Raw genomic sequence first — 14,771 nt, 5'->3', positions numbered from 1 at the left:
AACTTGCAGATTAACCCCATATCTGAAGCTTAATAGTCATTTGGGACATGACAAGTTCCCTTTGATTATTCCATTATGAAGCTAAGCTAGAATAAATGAAAACTATAGGTACATTCCCATAGCATCAGATCATTGCTGTAATGTTCTGTCCCACATTAACAGCTGGAATCTGTTGGCTATAGACATCAATTTGCACTGTTTTTCCTTTATAAGCCACTTCTTTTCTGTAGCTGCTGTGATTTTATGGAACAATATATACTATCTAAATAGACAAAAAAAAAATACTAGAGCAACAGACCTCATGTCACATCTATTTTAGCACACTGTGACAAATCTCCTTATATACGGCCAGTGATGTGATACAATACACTCGCCAGATGGGCACAGCTGGGGATTGAGTGTGGGGGTCTCTGCCAGAAATATATTTGTGTAGGTATCCAGATGGTCCTGCATTTTTCATGTAGATACACAAATACTGTATACTCGAAAACATATTTTCTTAGTGATAGCTACAGTTGTAGATATGATACAGGATGTATGGTATGTCATGATTGGGGTCCCTATATTTTTCAGTTGTTTATAATTAATCAAACAACTAAACAACCAACCAATGAGTAAAAGGTTGACACCTTGCAGTCATATATGCATTTTATAGTTATTTTGGAGATTTTTCCCTAAATATATTTTTTTTGTGATGAATGCATGTATTTTTTTATTCTGCTAATTATTTTTCCCATATAGCAATCTGGATTAAATAAGCACTCCCATAAAATGTTTTATCCTCTTAACATATTGCAGTCATCATACTATATAGCATAGTGTACTTACAATTGCTCATTTTGCCTTTCTACCTAGTTAATTATTCTCTTTTCCATTAGGTCTATGACATCAAGTGATTAAAATGATACTAACTGAATCCTTCTAAGCTGTAGATGTAAGAGTGGTGGATTATATTATCGTGTTCCTACCCCTGAAGACACCAATCGCATCATACAGTTGTGACCAAAAGTATTGACACCCCTGCAATTCTGTCAGATAATACTCAGTTTCTTCCTGAAAATGATTGCAAACACAAATTCTTTGGTATTATTATCTTCATTTAATTTGTCTTAAATGAAAAAACACAAAAGAGAATGAAGCAAAAAGCAAAGCATTGATCATTTCATACAAACCTTTAGCCAAAATAACTGCGACCAACTGCTTCCGGTAACCATCAATGAGTTTCTTACAATGCTCTGCTGGAATTTAGACCATTCTTCTTTGGCAAACTGCTCCAGGTCCCTGATATTTGAAGGGTGCCTTCTCCAAACTGCCATTTTTAGATCTCTCCACCGGTGTTCTATGGGATTCAGGTCTGGACTCATTGCTGGCCACCTTAGAAGTCTCCAGTGCTTTCTCTCAAACCATTTTCTAGTGCTTTTTGAAGTGTGTTTTGGGTCATTGTCCTGCTGGAAGACCCATGACCTCTGAGGGAGACCCAGCTTTCTCACACTGGGCCCTACATTATGCTGCAAAATTTGTTGGTAGTCTTCTGACTTCATAATGCCATGCACACGGTCAAGCAGTCCAGTGCCAGAGGCAGCAAAGCAACCCCAAAACATCAGGGAACCTCCACCATGTTTGACTGTAGGGACCGTGTTTTTTTCTTTGCATGCCTCTTTTTTTCTCCTGTAAACTCTATGTTGATGCCTTTGCCCAAAAAGCTCTACTTTTGTCTCATCTGACCAGAGAACATTCTTCCAAAACGTTTTAGGCTTTTTCAGGTAAGTTTTGGCAAACTCCAGCCTGGCTTTTTTATGTCTCGGGGTAAGAAGTGGGGTCTTCCTGGGTCTCCTACCATACAGTCCCTTTTCATTCAGACGCCGACAGATAGTACGGGTTGACACTGTTGTACCCTCGGACTGCAGGGCAGCTTGAACTTGTTTGGATGTTAGTCGAGGTTCTTTATCCAACATCCGCACAATCTTGCGTTGAAATTTCTTGTCAATTTTTCTTTTCCGTCCACATCTAGGGAGGTTAGCCACAGTGCCATGGCCTTTAAACTTCTTGATGACACTGCGCACGGTAGACACAGGAACATTCAGGTCTTTGGAGATGGACTTGTAGCCTTGAGATTGCTCATGCTTCCTCACAATTTGGTTTCTCAAGTCCTCAGTGCCAATACTTTTGTCCACCCTCTTTTTTATGTTTGGTGTGGAATTATATCCAATTTGACTTTAGGACAATTCTTTTTGTGTTTTTTCATTTAAGACAAATTAAATGAAGATAATAATACCAAAGAATTTGTATTTGCAATCATTTTCAGGAAGAAACTGAGTATTATCTGAAAGAATTCCAGGGGTGTCAATACTTTTGGCCACAACTGTATATAATGTCATGCATTTTATACATATAAAGTATAGTAATGCGGATTCAGTGTACCGTATTTTTCGGACTATAAGGCGCTCCGGGAATATGGCCATGTATTGCCAAGTTTTTAACACTAAGGTTCGGATATGGCTTTAACCCCTTTCTGACATCGGACGTACTATCCCATCCATGGGACCCGGGCCCCTATGCCCATGGACGGGATAGTACGTCTAGCGCGATCAGCGGCGCCTGTTATGAATGAGTCACCGTAGGAGGCAAAAATAGAAATGCTAGCTAAGTTCAGAAAACCAGAGAAGTTGGCAGCTATCGGATTGCAGACCCCTGAACCTATCAACAACAACTAGCAGTAGCCGTGGGGGGTTCCTACGATGCCCTAGACCCCTCGATCACAGCCGGAGAACTGCCTAGCCTAAAGACAGAAAGGGAAATCTAAACTGCCCCAGAGCAGACCCCAAAGCAATAGGCAGCCCCCAACATATAATGACGGTGAAGCAAGAAGAAAAAACACTAACACAGATAGAAAGATAGACTGAGCAAATGATGGGGCCCAAGCTAACTAGATAGGACAGGATAGGAAGGCTGCTGTCTGCAACCAGCGAAAAACCCTATCAAAATAAGAGCCAACAGACTGACAGGGAAAAAGACCCTGAAGACGCTAGGCTTCAAAAAGACTATGTCAGTACTCAGGTATTTTCTGAAGACAGAGCAAACTGACAAAAAGGAATTTAGCTCACCCCAGCAGGGAATGGCAGAATCCAGTAAAGCAAGGCAAACTAAAACCAAAACACAAATGCAAAAAGGCAAAGCAGAAAACTTAGCTTTTGAGGAGCAGGAATCAGACTGGTCTCCTAGAATTCCACAGAGAAATCACCAGCGAGGCAGAAGGGCGTCGGCTGCCTTATATCCAGTCAGAGATCCCCGTCGCCCAGTCATCCTCTCCCAGCTCAGGTGCTTGGTAATCAGCCTCACTACCTTCCTTCACCAGAAGAGGGAGTTCATCAGACCTCAATGGTGAAGGGGAAAATGAACTCATAACAGGCGCCCACGTGGTGAGCGCCGCTGATCGCTGCCAGGTGTCAGCTGATTATCACAGCTGACACCCGGCACAATGTGTCAGGGGCGGTCACGGACCGCCCCCAACACGTTAACCCCTTGCACACCGCGATCAAACATGATCGCGGTGTACCGGGGGTTAAAGGGAAGCATCGGCAGGGAGGGGGCTCCCTCTGTGCTTCCCTGAGCCCCCCACAGCAGCGCAATGTGCAGCGCTGCTGCAGGGGTCTCTTTCCCTACAGGCCCCCGAATCCAAGATGGCGACGGGGGCCTTCGGGGGCCTGCAGGTAGCTGGCTTCCTCAGTGCCTGCAAAGCGCAGGCATGAGGAAGTCTGCAGTAGTGCCTGTGACAGATCGCTAATCTGTCACAGTGATCTGTGATGTGACAGATCAGCGATCTGTCACAGGACAGTGAAGTCCCACCTGGGACTATGTAATAAAGTAAAAAAAAAATAAAAAAAAAGTGTTAAAATAATTTAAAAAAAAAAAATCGCCGAATAAATTAGAAAAAAAAAAAAAATATTCCCCCAATAAATATATTTTTTGGAAATAAAAAAAAACAAAAAAAACAATAAAAGTACACATATTAGGTATCACCGCGTCCGTAACGACCCGCCCTATAAAACTGTCCCATTAGTTAACCCCTTTAGCGAACCCCTTAAAAAATAATAATAAAAAACTAAGCAAAAAATAATGATTTATTATCATACCGCCAAACAAAAAGTGTAATAACGCGCGATCAAAAAGACGCATATAAATATCCATGGTACCGCTGAAAACATCATCTTATCCCGCAAAAAACGAGCCACAATACAGCATCATAAGCGAAAAAATAAAAAAGTTATAGCTCGCAGAATAAAGCGATGCAAAAATAATTATTTTTTATATAAAATAGTTTTCATTGCATAAAACCGACAAAACATAAAAAAATTACCTAAATGAGGTATCGCTGTAACCGTACTGACCCGAAGAATAAAACCGCCTTATCAATTTTACCACACGCGGAACGGTGTAAACGCACCCCCCAAAAGAAATTCATGAAACGCTGGTTTTTGTTCATTCTGCGTCCCAAAAATCGGAATAAAAAGCGATCAAAAAATGTCACATGCCCGAAAATGGTACCAATAAAAACGTCAACTCGTCTCACAAAAAATAAGACCTTACATGACTCGGTGGGTCAAAATATGTAAAAATTATAGCTCTCAATATGTGGTGATGCAAAAACCATTTTTACAATAAAAAGCGTCTTTTAGCGTGCGACAGCTGCCAAACATAAAAACCGCCATAAATACCCCCGTTATCACGCCCTTAGTTAGGGAAAAATAATAAACTTAAAAGAAAATGTATTTATTTCCATTTTCCCATTAGGGTTAGGGTTAGGGCTAGGGTTAGGTCCAGGGCTAGGGTTAGGGCTAGGGTTAGGGCTGAGATTAGGGTTAAGGGTATGTTGGCATTAGGGTTGGAGTTAGAATTGGGGGTTTCCACTGTTTGGGCACATCAGGGGCTCTCCAAATGCAACATGGCGTCTGATCTCAATTCCAACCAATTCTGAGTTGAAAAAGTCAAATGGTGCTCCTTCCCTTCCAAGCTCTGCCATGCGCCCAAACAGTGTTTTATCCCCACATGTAGGGTATCAGCCTACTCAGGTCAAATTGCAAAATAATTTTTGGGGTCCAATTTCTCCTGTTACCCTTAGGAAAATAAAAAATTGGGGGCAAAAATATCACTTTTGTGGAAAAAAATGATTTTTTTATTTTCACGTCCGAGCGTTATAAACTTCTGTGAAGTACTTGGGGGTTCAAAGTGCTCACCACACATCTAGATAAGTTCCGTGGGGGGTCTAGTGTCCAAAATGGGGTCACAATAGTTTAGGTACATCAGGGACTCTCCAAACGCACATGACACCCACAGACCATTCCATCAAAGTCTGCATTCCAAAACGTCACTACTTCCCTTCCGAACCCCGACGTGTGTCCATACAGTAGTTTTCTCCCAGATATGGGGTGTCAGCGTACTCAGGACAAATTGGACAACAACTTTTGGGGTTCAATTTCTCCTGTTACCCTTGGGAAAATGAAAAAATTGGGGACTAATTGATCATGTTTGTGGAAAAAAATACGATTTTTTTATTTTCATGCCCGAGCATTATAAACTTCTGTGAAGCCCTTTGGGGTTCAACGTGCTCACCTCACATCTAGATAAGTTCCTTGGGGGGTCTAGTTTATAAAATGGTGTCATTTGTGGGGAGTTTCCACTGTTTTGGTACATCAGGGGTTTTCCAATCGCGACATGGTGTCCGATCTCAATTCCAGTCAAAAACGTCAAATTGCGCTGCTTCCCTTCCGAGCTCTGCCATGCGCCCAAATAGTGGTATACCCCCACATGTGGGGTATCAGCGTACTCAGGACAAATTGCACAATAACTTTTAGGGTCCTGTTACCCTTGGAAAAATAAGAATTGAGGGTGAAAAGATCATTTTTGTGGAAAAAATGATTTTTTAATTGTATGGCTGTATGTTATAAACTTCTGTGAAGCCCTTGGGGGTTCGAAGCTCTCACCACACATCTAGATGAGTTCCTTAGGGGGTCTAGTTTCCAAAATGGTGTCATTTGTGGGGGTTTTCCACTGTTTTGGTACATCAGGGGTTTTCCAATCGCGACATGGTGTCCGATCTCAAATCCAGCCAAAAACGTCAAATGGCGCTGCTTCCCTTCCGAGCTCTGCCATGTGCCCAAATAGTGGTTTACCCCCACATATGGGGTATCAGCGTACTCAGGACAAATTGCACAATAACTTTTAGGGTCCTGTTACCCTTGGGAAATTAAAAATTGGAAAAAATATGATTTTTTAATTGTACTGCTGTACGTTATAAACTTCTGTGAAGCCCTTGTGGGTTCAAAGTTCTCACCACATATCTAGATAAGTTCCTTGGGGGGTCTAGTTTCAAAATGGGGTCACTTGTAGGGGGTTTCCACTGTTTAGGTACATCAGGGACTCTCCAAACGTGACATGGCGTCCAATCTGAATTCCAGCCAATTTTGCATTGAAAAAGTCAAACGGTGCTCCTTCCATTCTGAGCTCTGCCATGCGCCGAAACAGTCGTTCCCCCCACATATCAGGTATCATCGTACTCAGGACAAATTGCACAATAACTTTTGCAGTCCAATTTCTCCTGTTACCCTTGGCAAAATAAAAAAAATTGAACCTGAAGTATTTTTTTGTGAAAAAAAGTTAGATGTTCATTTTTTTTTAAATATTCAAAAAAATTCCTGTGACGCACCTAAAGGGTTAATAAACTTCTTGAATGTGGTTTTGAGCACCTTGAGGGGTGCAGTTTTTAGAATGGTGTCACTTTTGGGTATTTTCTATCATATAGACCCCTCAAAGTGGCTTCAAATGTGATGTGGTCCGTAAAAATAAAATGGTGTTGCAAAAATGAGAAATTGCTGGTCAATTTTTAACCCTAACAAAAAAAAATGTTGGTTCCAAAATTGTGCTGATTTAAAGTAAACATGTGGGAAATGTTAGTTATCAAGGTTTTTGTGTGCCGTATCTCTGTGATTTAAGGGCATAAAAATTCAAAGTTGGAAAATTGCGAAATTTTCAAAATTTTCGCCAAATTTCCGTTTTTATCACAAATAAACGCAAGTTATTTGAATGAAATGTTACCACTATCATGAAGTACAATATGTCATGAGAAAACAATGTCAGAATCACCGGGATCCATGGAAGTGTTCCAGAGTTATGACCTCATAAAAGGACAGTGGTCAGAATTGTAAAAATTGGCCCGGTCATGAACATGCAAACCACCCTTGGGGGTGAAGGGGTTAAAGAAGACTACTGCTTGCGATATAATGCAATTTTATTTCACGGTACAAAATTAAAGGAATGGTATGATTAGATAGTATGATTGCGTACACTTTTGTATATTTTAAGACACAAAGGTTAAGTACAGATAAAGACTGAATACATAAGATTAGGTATATATAAAGATTAACTATATAAGTATACTCACGTCATCAATCACCACGATGCTTTTAAACATCATCCGTCTGGAATATCAGAGAAGCAACACCAAGACAGAGACCCCTGGAAAATTCACAACACTGCACGGGCGTCCCCACTTATGCAGGTATCAACACTGTACACATATAGGTATCCAGTTTTTGCTTCTGTCTAAGTCATGTTTCTCTGGCCTTATAAAATAAATTACACTAATGTGTAACTAGCTTCACCCCACCCTTCCAGTGGCCGGCCTTCAAGATTGGATGAAACAGACATATGGCATCATCAGACAATGGGTCGTAAACCCTTACAATATAAAAGCCACATGGATTTAGATAAACCCACCACAGACAGAGGTTACGTAAACCTTAATGTTTTACAATGACAAACATAGATAAACATAGAACTGTTTGTGAAACAACAGTTCTCAAGATTAACACTGTGGGCAAAAATGCAGCTATGTAATATACATAATGCATTCTATATATTTCAATATGGACTCAAAATAGCCATTTTTATATTTGCACTACAATCCACCCTTGGCTATTTTGAGCCAAACATTATACAAGGTACCATATAAGTGTACACTGTATACAACAACACAAAGCAATGCATGCACAAATTATAGCAAAAATTCTTATAGTATATGAAGTTCTGGGTCATATTTTCATTTTGTATGTCTTCATCTTGAATAGATAACCCTATCAGTTTTGTCCATAACTGTAAAGGGGTTGGCACCACCACCTGGCAAGTTATTAATATATTGGTAGCAGTAGTAGTCTTTGTCACAGCAAAATGACTAGTGTTCATCAGCTAAGCAAAGTAAATCCATAGATTCTGTTTCGTTTTCCATAAAGCCTCATTTTCCATAGTTGGTCTCTTGGTTTTTCATATGAAGATCTCTTGGGTAGTGGCAGAAGTTGAAAGGACCATGACACTGTGGCTGTAATGATGCACCATTTCCAAATTCTGATCTAAAGGGAAAAATATATATATATTATTTTCTGAGATAACACCTGTCAGTTGGAATGTGTTCCCACTTCTTTTGCTCGGGTCTCAAAACTATCAACACATTATCATTCACGCCACTTGGCAAGTGAAAAGGTTTTAAATACTAGAGTAGGGACTGTCCCACAAGGGTTGCCGTGACGTGGCGGGATGGCTTGTACATTATTTTTATCAAAATTATGTTTACTAAATACCCTTATTATTATTATTATTACCCTTATGCATTATTTGCAGTATATTTTTTACTTTTAGTTCAGGATATTTGTTTTTTGCTTTTTGTTTTCTTTGGTTAATGGTCATGTGTTAATATGCACTTACATTGTGCATACACATTAACCTACTTTTCTCAGTTCAGATTTGTTTTTTATACATTATCATTATTATTTATTGTTCAGTTAATCACCAAATCTACATGGGGGTGTCTATCCACTTGTGGAGTTTGGCCAGCAAGTCAATAACTCTTATCATCTTCCCCCCCATTGATCCTCCATTTTAGATGATGACATTTTGGAAGGATAAAATGATAGCCTCTTCAGTTGGGCTTTGCATTCCTGTATTAAGGATTTTATTTCGGCATAGAGATCCTCAATCCCCGGAGCTGTGGGCTTTGACGAAGATGGAAAGGGAGTGGGCCCTCTCTCTGCCCGTGTCCGGTCTCGCCCCTGCTGTGGAGATTCAGAATCTTTTACTGTAACTTCTCTATTACGTGAAATATCTGGCTTTTTATTAATTCCTCTCTTTTGATACAGTTTCCACATCTCTCCAGTACCAATCCCATCTATTTTATCCCTGTGGACGCCATGCTTTATTAAGGCCCTAAACATATATTTCCGGGTAACACGGGGTCTAGGATTGTAATGGCTTTTGTCACTGTAATGCTGCTCTTCAGAGGGAAAATTACCTTTTTGTTTGGGACCCCAATCTCCCAGATCCCTTAACTCTCGAATTGCCTCCAATGTATTAGCGATTGTTTTCCCAGTTTGATTTACCATAAACGTCATCATGACATGTTTATAAGCTGGAGGGGCATTTCTAATGATACAATTTCTAACAGATACACTTACACCAACTTGCATATAATCATCATAGGTGTTTGCAGAAATAGCATTTTTCATGACCTCCTCCTTCAACCTCTGAGCACAATCTTTTAATGTAAACCATGGTTTTTCATTGGGTGGCCAGTCCGCCTCAGATGGGTATTTATGCAGCAATGCCATAGCCACAGCATCAAACATACTACATACCACATGTGGTTGCTGGATTATCAAGGTACGGAATGCCTCCTTCACTACAGGCTCATGACTGAGCTGGACAAATTTTGTGCCATCCACAGAATCCACCTGTACTTCATGAGCCCCCATCTCCCATAATCTGACTGCCCAAGCTACCAGGGATTCATTTGACTTTTGAGAAAAGCGATCATGAAGGTCATTAAGCTCCTGCTGACTGTAATCCTCTACCGCATTCTCATTCCGTTTACCTGTAGCTGTCTCTACAATCCGTCTCCGATATATAGGATGACCTTTCACTGGGTTAAGAGGAGGAGCAATTTCCTTCTTTCCATGGAAATGTTCATCCTCAGATTCGGGATCGGTGATGTTTTCGGAGTCAGTTGAATTCCACACATCACCATCCCACTGATCAGGGTTCCACTCTGTTCCTGCTTTGGCTATGGCCAAAGCTACTTTCTTTTTATTCACCTTGCCTTTCCTCCTTCTGTACTTATACTCTGCTACACGTACGGCAGCCTTTTCTGCAACATTTTGATAACCATCAGATTTATCCATTAATAACTTATTTTGACATTGTGATATAACCAATGCATTCTGGGCTTCACACAACTGTTTTTCCAATTCCTGTACTTTTGATAACATGCGTATTCTTTCCTTATGCTGTTTTCTATATGCAGACAACAATATCCATCCACGCCTACCAACAGCGCTCAACTCTTTACCTTTCTCAACTTTCACTTTTTCTAAGTATGCAACCACATCCACAGGTTCAGCGTCCTTCAGACACCAGTCCCATGCTTCAACCAAACCAGTACTGTGCGACCACTTGGTTGCCAAAATATGATAGGGAGCCTGTTCCCAGCCTGGAATCTCAATAGATTCACAAACAGCCACCTTTTTCTTAAAGACAGGCATGTTCTACGCAATATCACACTTTCCCACAGAGTCCTGTTAATATTAATAAAAAAACTTTTGAGCCTTCTGCGTATCCTGCCGACTACGCCAGTTAAGTATTGCCAAGTTTTTTTAACACTAAGGTTCGGATACGGCTTTAAAGAAGGCTACTACTTGCGATATAACGCAATTTTATTTCACAGTACAAAATTAAAGGAAAATGATTGAATATTGTGATTGCGTACATTTTTGTATATTTTAGACACAAAGGTTAAGTACTGATAAAGATTGAATACATATAATGATTAAGTATATGTAAAGATTAACTATATACAGTATACTCACGTCATCAATCACCACGATGCTTTTAAACATCATCCGTCTGGAATATCAGAGAAGCAACACCAAGACAGAGACCCCTGGAAGATTCACAACACTGCACGGGCGTCCCCACTTATGCAGGTATCAACACTGTACACATACAGGTATCCAGTTTTTGCTTCTGTCTAGTCATGTTTCTCTGGCCTTATATAATAAATTACACTAATGTGTAACTAGCTTCACCCAACCCTTCCAGTGGCCGGCCTTCAAGATTGGATGAAACAGACATATGGCATCATCAGACAATGGGTCGTAAACCCTTACAATATAAAAGCCACATGGATTTAGATAAGACTACCACAGACAGAGGTTACGTAAACCTTAATGTTTTACAATGACAAACATAGATAAACATAGAACTGTTTGTGAAACAACAGTTCTCAAGATTGTCACTGTGGGCAGAAATGCAGCTATGTAATATACAGAATGCATTCTATATATTTCAATATGGACTCAAAATAGCCATTTTTATATGCGCACTACAGGCCACCAGAGGCGGCGCATTCTCCGATTCAGATCTTGACAACGAGATCGCCTCTCGAGATATCGGGAGATGAGATCTCGGGATGAGATCTGAATCTGAGCATGCGCCGGCCCTGGCAGCCATATACCCGGAGGCCACCACATCGCAGCAGTGGAGCAGCGGGGCTTTCACGAAATGCCGGCGGAGGCCCACCACACCACAGAACCCTGCCACTGCAGCACTACAGAACACCACCACAGCCGCACCAGCCTGGGAAGGGAGGCTGCATCAGAGCCACCACCACCAGGACCATTGGGACCGCCGCCACCATCAGATTTTTAAGTATATTCCGACCATAAGACGCACCCCCATTTTCCCCCAAAATTTCTGGGGAAAAAAGTGCATCTTATGGTCCGAAAAATACGGTATATTGTGAATAGACTGTGATATGGCAGTGAACAGCATAGGATAAGATATAGATTAAGATCTAAGACATAAGATAATGACAATAAGCTTAGGCTTAAGGTACTGTCACACTTAGCGATGTACCAGCGATCCCGACCAGCGATATGACGCGGTCAGGATCGCTGGTACATCGCTAAGTGGTCGCTAGCGAGCTGCCACACAGGCAGATCTCACCAGCGACATCGCTGGGGACGGGGGTCGCTACTTACCTGTCACACCAGGCGATCCTGCGTCCTCCCGCCCGGCTCCACGCGTCGCTCGTCCTCACAGCAGGAAGTGCCGCAGGAAGCTGACGACGAGAAACAGTCCTGAACGTTCTCGCGCGATCAGCGATAACCAGCGGGGGAGCCGGTCGTAGGTAAGTATCAGACACAGTGATATCGCTAGCAATATCGCTATAACGTCACTAGTTATAGCGATATTGCTAGCGATATCTCTTAGTGTGACATGCCCTTTACTGTTATAGGATAGTGACTATAATTAGCTGGAGGGCTTGGAAGAAGCCAATTTGGCGAAAAGCGTCAGGCATTTGCAGGTCTCACCTGGTCCCCACATGGGTAAGGAACATTTTTCAGTTAAAGTGTAGCTTTGCTTATGGCTCCTTTTGTGGCAGCATGATTCACTAGTGTTAGCGGGCAGTTGTTGCACATTTTGGTGATAGCTCTCATTTCTACATGATCATTGGATCCCTGACTGTGTATGACATATAATTGGCACTATTATGAGTACTTTATCTACCTACAATCTTTCACAATGATCAGTCTGGGTCCATTACTGTAAATGTAAATTGCTATCTAATTGACCATTTGTTTACTGACCATGAGCTATGCAGGCTTTTCATGACTAAAGGCCCCATCACACATAGCGACATCGCCAGCGAGATCGCTGATTTTGTGACGCCACAGCGATCTTGCTGGCGATATCGCTGTGTGTGACATGGATCAGCGACCAGCCCCCCTGTCGGGTATCGCTGATCGTGCAGGATCGTCCTGGGCCGTTTTTTGATCGTTGGTCTCCCACTGGCCAGCACGCATCGCACGCTGGTTTCCAAGGTAAACAGCGGGTAACCAAGAGCCGTGTGGCTCTTAGATACCCGCTGTTTAAATTGGAAACCAGCTTGCTCGCTGGTTCTGATCGCTGGAGGGGCTGTCTATGTGACAGCTCACCAGCGATCAGCCTAACGATGTCCCAGCGATCCCATCCATGTTGGATCGTTGGTGGGATCGCTGGGACATCGTTATGTGTAACGGGGCCTTAAGCCTAGCCCACTTAGTTGCCAGGAATTTATTTACTTACCTGCTACCTTTTCTGTATCTGTACCTGGGTTGACCTTGTATTAATCTCTACCATATATACTCATTTTTTATGTATTTTTGATATAATATTGTTAATAAAGTGTTTAACTTTCACATATTACTGAGAGTTGCCCTCATGAATGTTTACTATTATGGAGTAATCTTTAGAGGTATGCTATTTTTTGTTGCTCACACTAGGAATGAATGTACAGAAAGAGTTTGGAAGTCTTCTTATTAACAAGTCTCTGAACGTGTCCTAAAGTAATGGAGCCCACATATGCCACAAAGGAGAGTGTTTCAGCAATTGATCCGGACGGCCCAGGCACAAGAGGTCTCCTGTGAAGGAAAGGTATTGGGAAAAGGGATCATTCCGGCTACAACCAATCTAGACTTACCTGCGGGTCAAAGTGTGCTGTCATTACCTGTCCGAGCTTGCAGCCCACTAGAGGGGGGGTCGAGGTACAACTAGAACCAGCTACTGTGGAAAATCTACCATCAGTGCTCTTAGTAGCTAGGACATTAGCTACCGTACGTGATGGAAGGGTACCCGTGCGATGTGTGAACTTAAGGGAAGACACTATGACGCTTACCCCCAGAAGCAAAATCGGGCAAATTGTAGGCATGCCAGAGGAGCCGATACCCTCACAGGCCGTCCAATTAAAGGCAAAAAGGGAATATCCATGGACTGTAGCTGTGGAGACAGCCCCTGTGTCCGAACCACAACCAAAGAAAAGGGGGCGTCACATCCTAGAGTAAACCTGTGCTGAGTTGACAGAGTTCACACTGCAGCAGGTGGAAAAGGTGGAGACCGTATTAGGACGTTATCAGGAAGTGTTCGCTCAACATGAGGATGATTTTGGTTGTACGACTGCCATCACACATGAGATTCTAACGGGTAATGCTGCGCCTGTGAGAGAGCAATATCGACAGATTCCTCCGCAATTGTACCAGGAGGTAAAAGGAATGCTCACACAAATGCTACAGAACAATGTCATTAGAGAGAGCCAAAGCCCGTGGGCTGCACCCATTGTCCTAGTGTGGAAAAAAAACGGTACCCGATGGTGCTGTGTGGACTATCGCAAATTAAACGCCTACACGATGCGAGATTCGTGTCCACTACCCCATATTGAAGACTCTTTGTCCGCTATGGGGAACGCGAGATACTTCTCCACTCTAAACGTGGCTAGCGGGTACTGGCAAGTGCCGATGTCAGAGCACGAGCAAGCTAAGATGGCCTTTATGCTACCTATGGGCCTGTACGAGTTCAACAAAATGACATTCGGATTGGCTAATGCTCCTGGTACTTTTCAGCGACTCATGGAAAGAAGTTTGGGAGATCTAAACTTTGAAGTCACTCTCATCTACCTGGATGACATAATTGTGTTCACCCCCACGTTCGAAGAGCACTTACAGCGCCTTGACCAAGTTCTCAGCTGACTCCAGAAGCACGGGCTACGAGTGAAACCATCTAAGTGTCACCTGTTCCGCACCCAGATTAAGTACCTGGGGCATGTGGTCTCCGCAGAAGGCACACAACTGTCCCGTGAGAAGTTTGCGACAGTGCAAGACTGCCCTACCCTGAGAACCATAAAGGAAATTAGAGCC

The sequence above is a fragment of the Dendrobates tinctorius genome, unplaced genomic scaffold (genome assembly GCF_039654945.1).
Source record: "Dendrobates tinctorius isolate UK_male_01 unplaced genomic scaffold, ASM3965494v1 ptg000154l, whole genome shotgun sequence".
NCBI lineage: Eukaryota > Metazoa > Chordata > Amphibia > Anura > Dendrobatidae > Dendrobates > Dendrobates tinctorius.
This window is presented reverse-complemented; position numbering follows the sequence as displayed.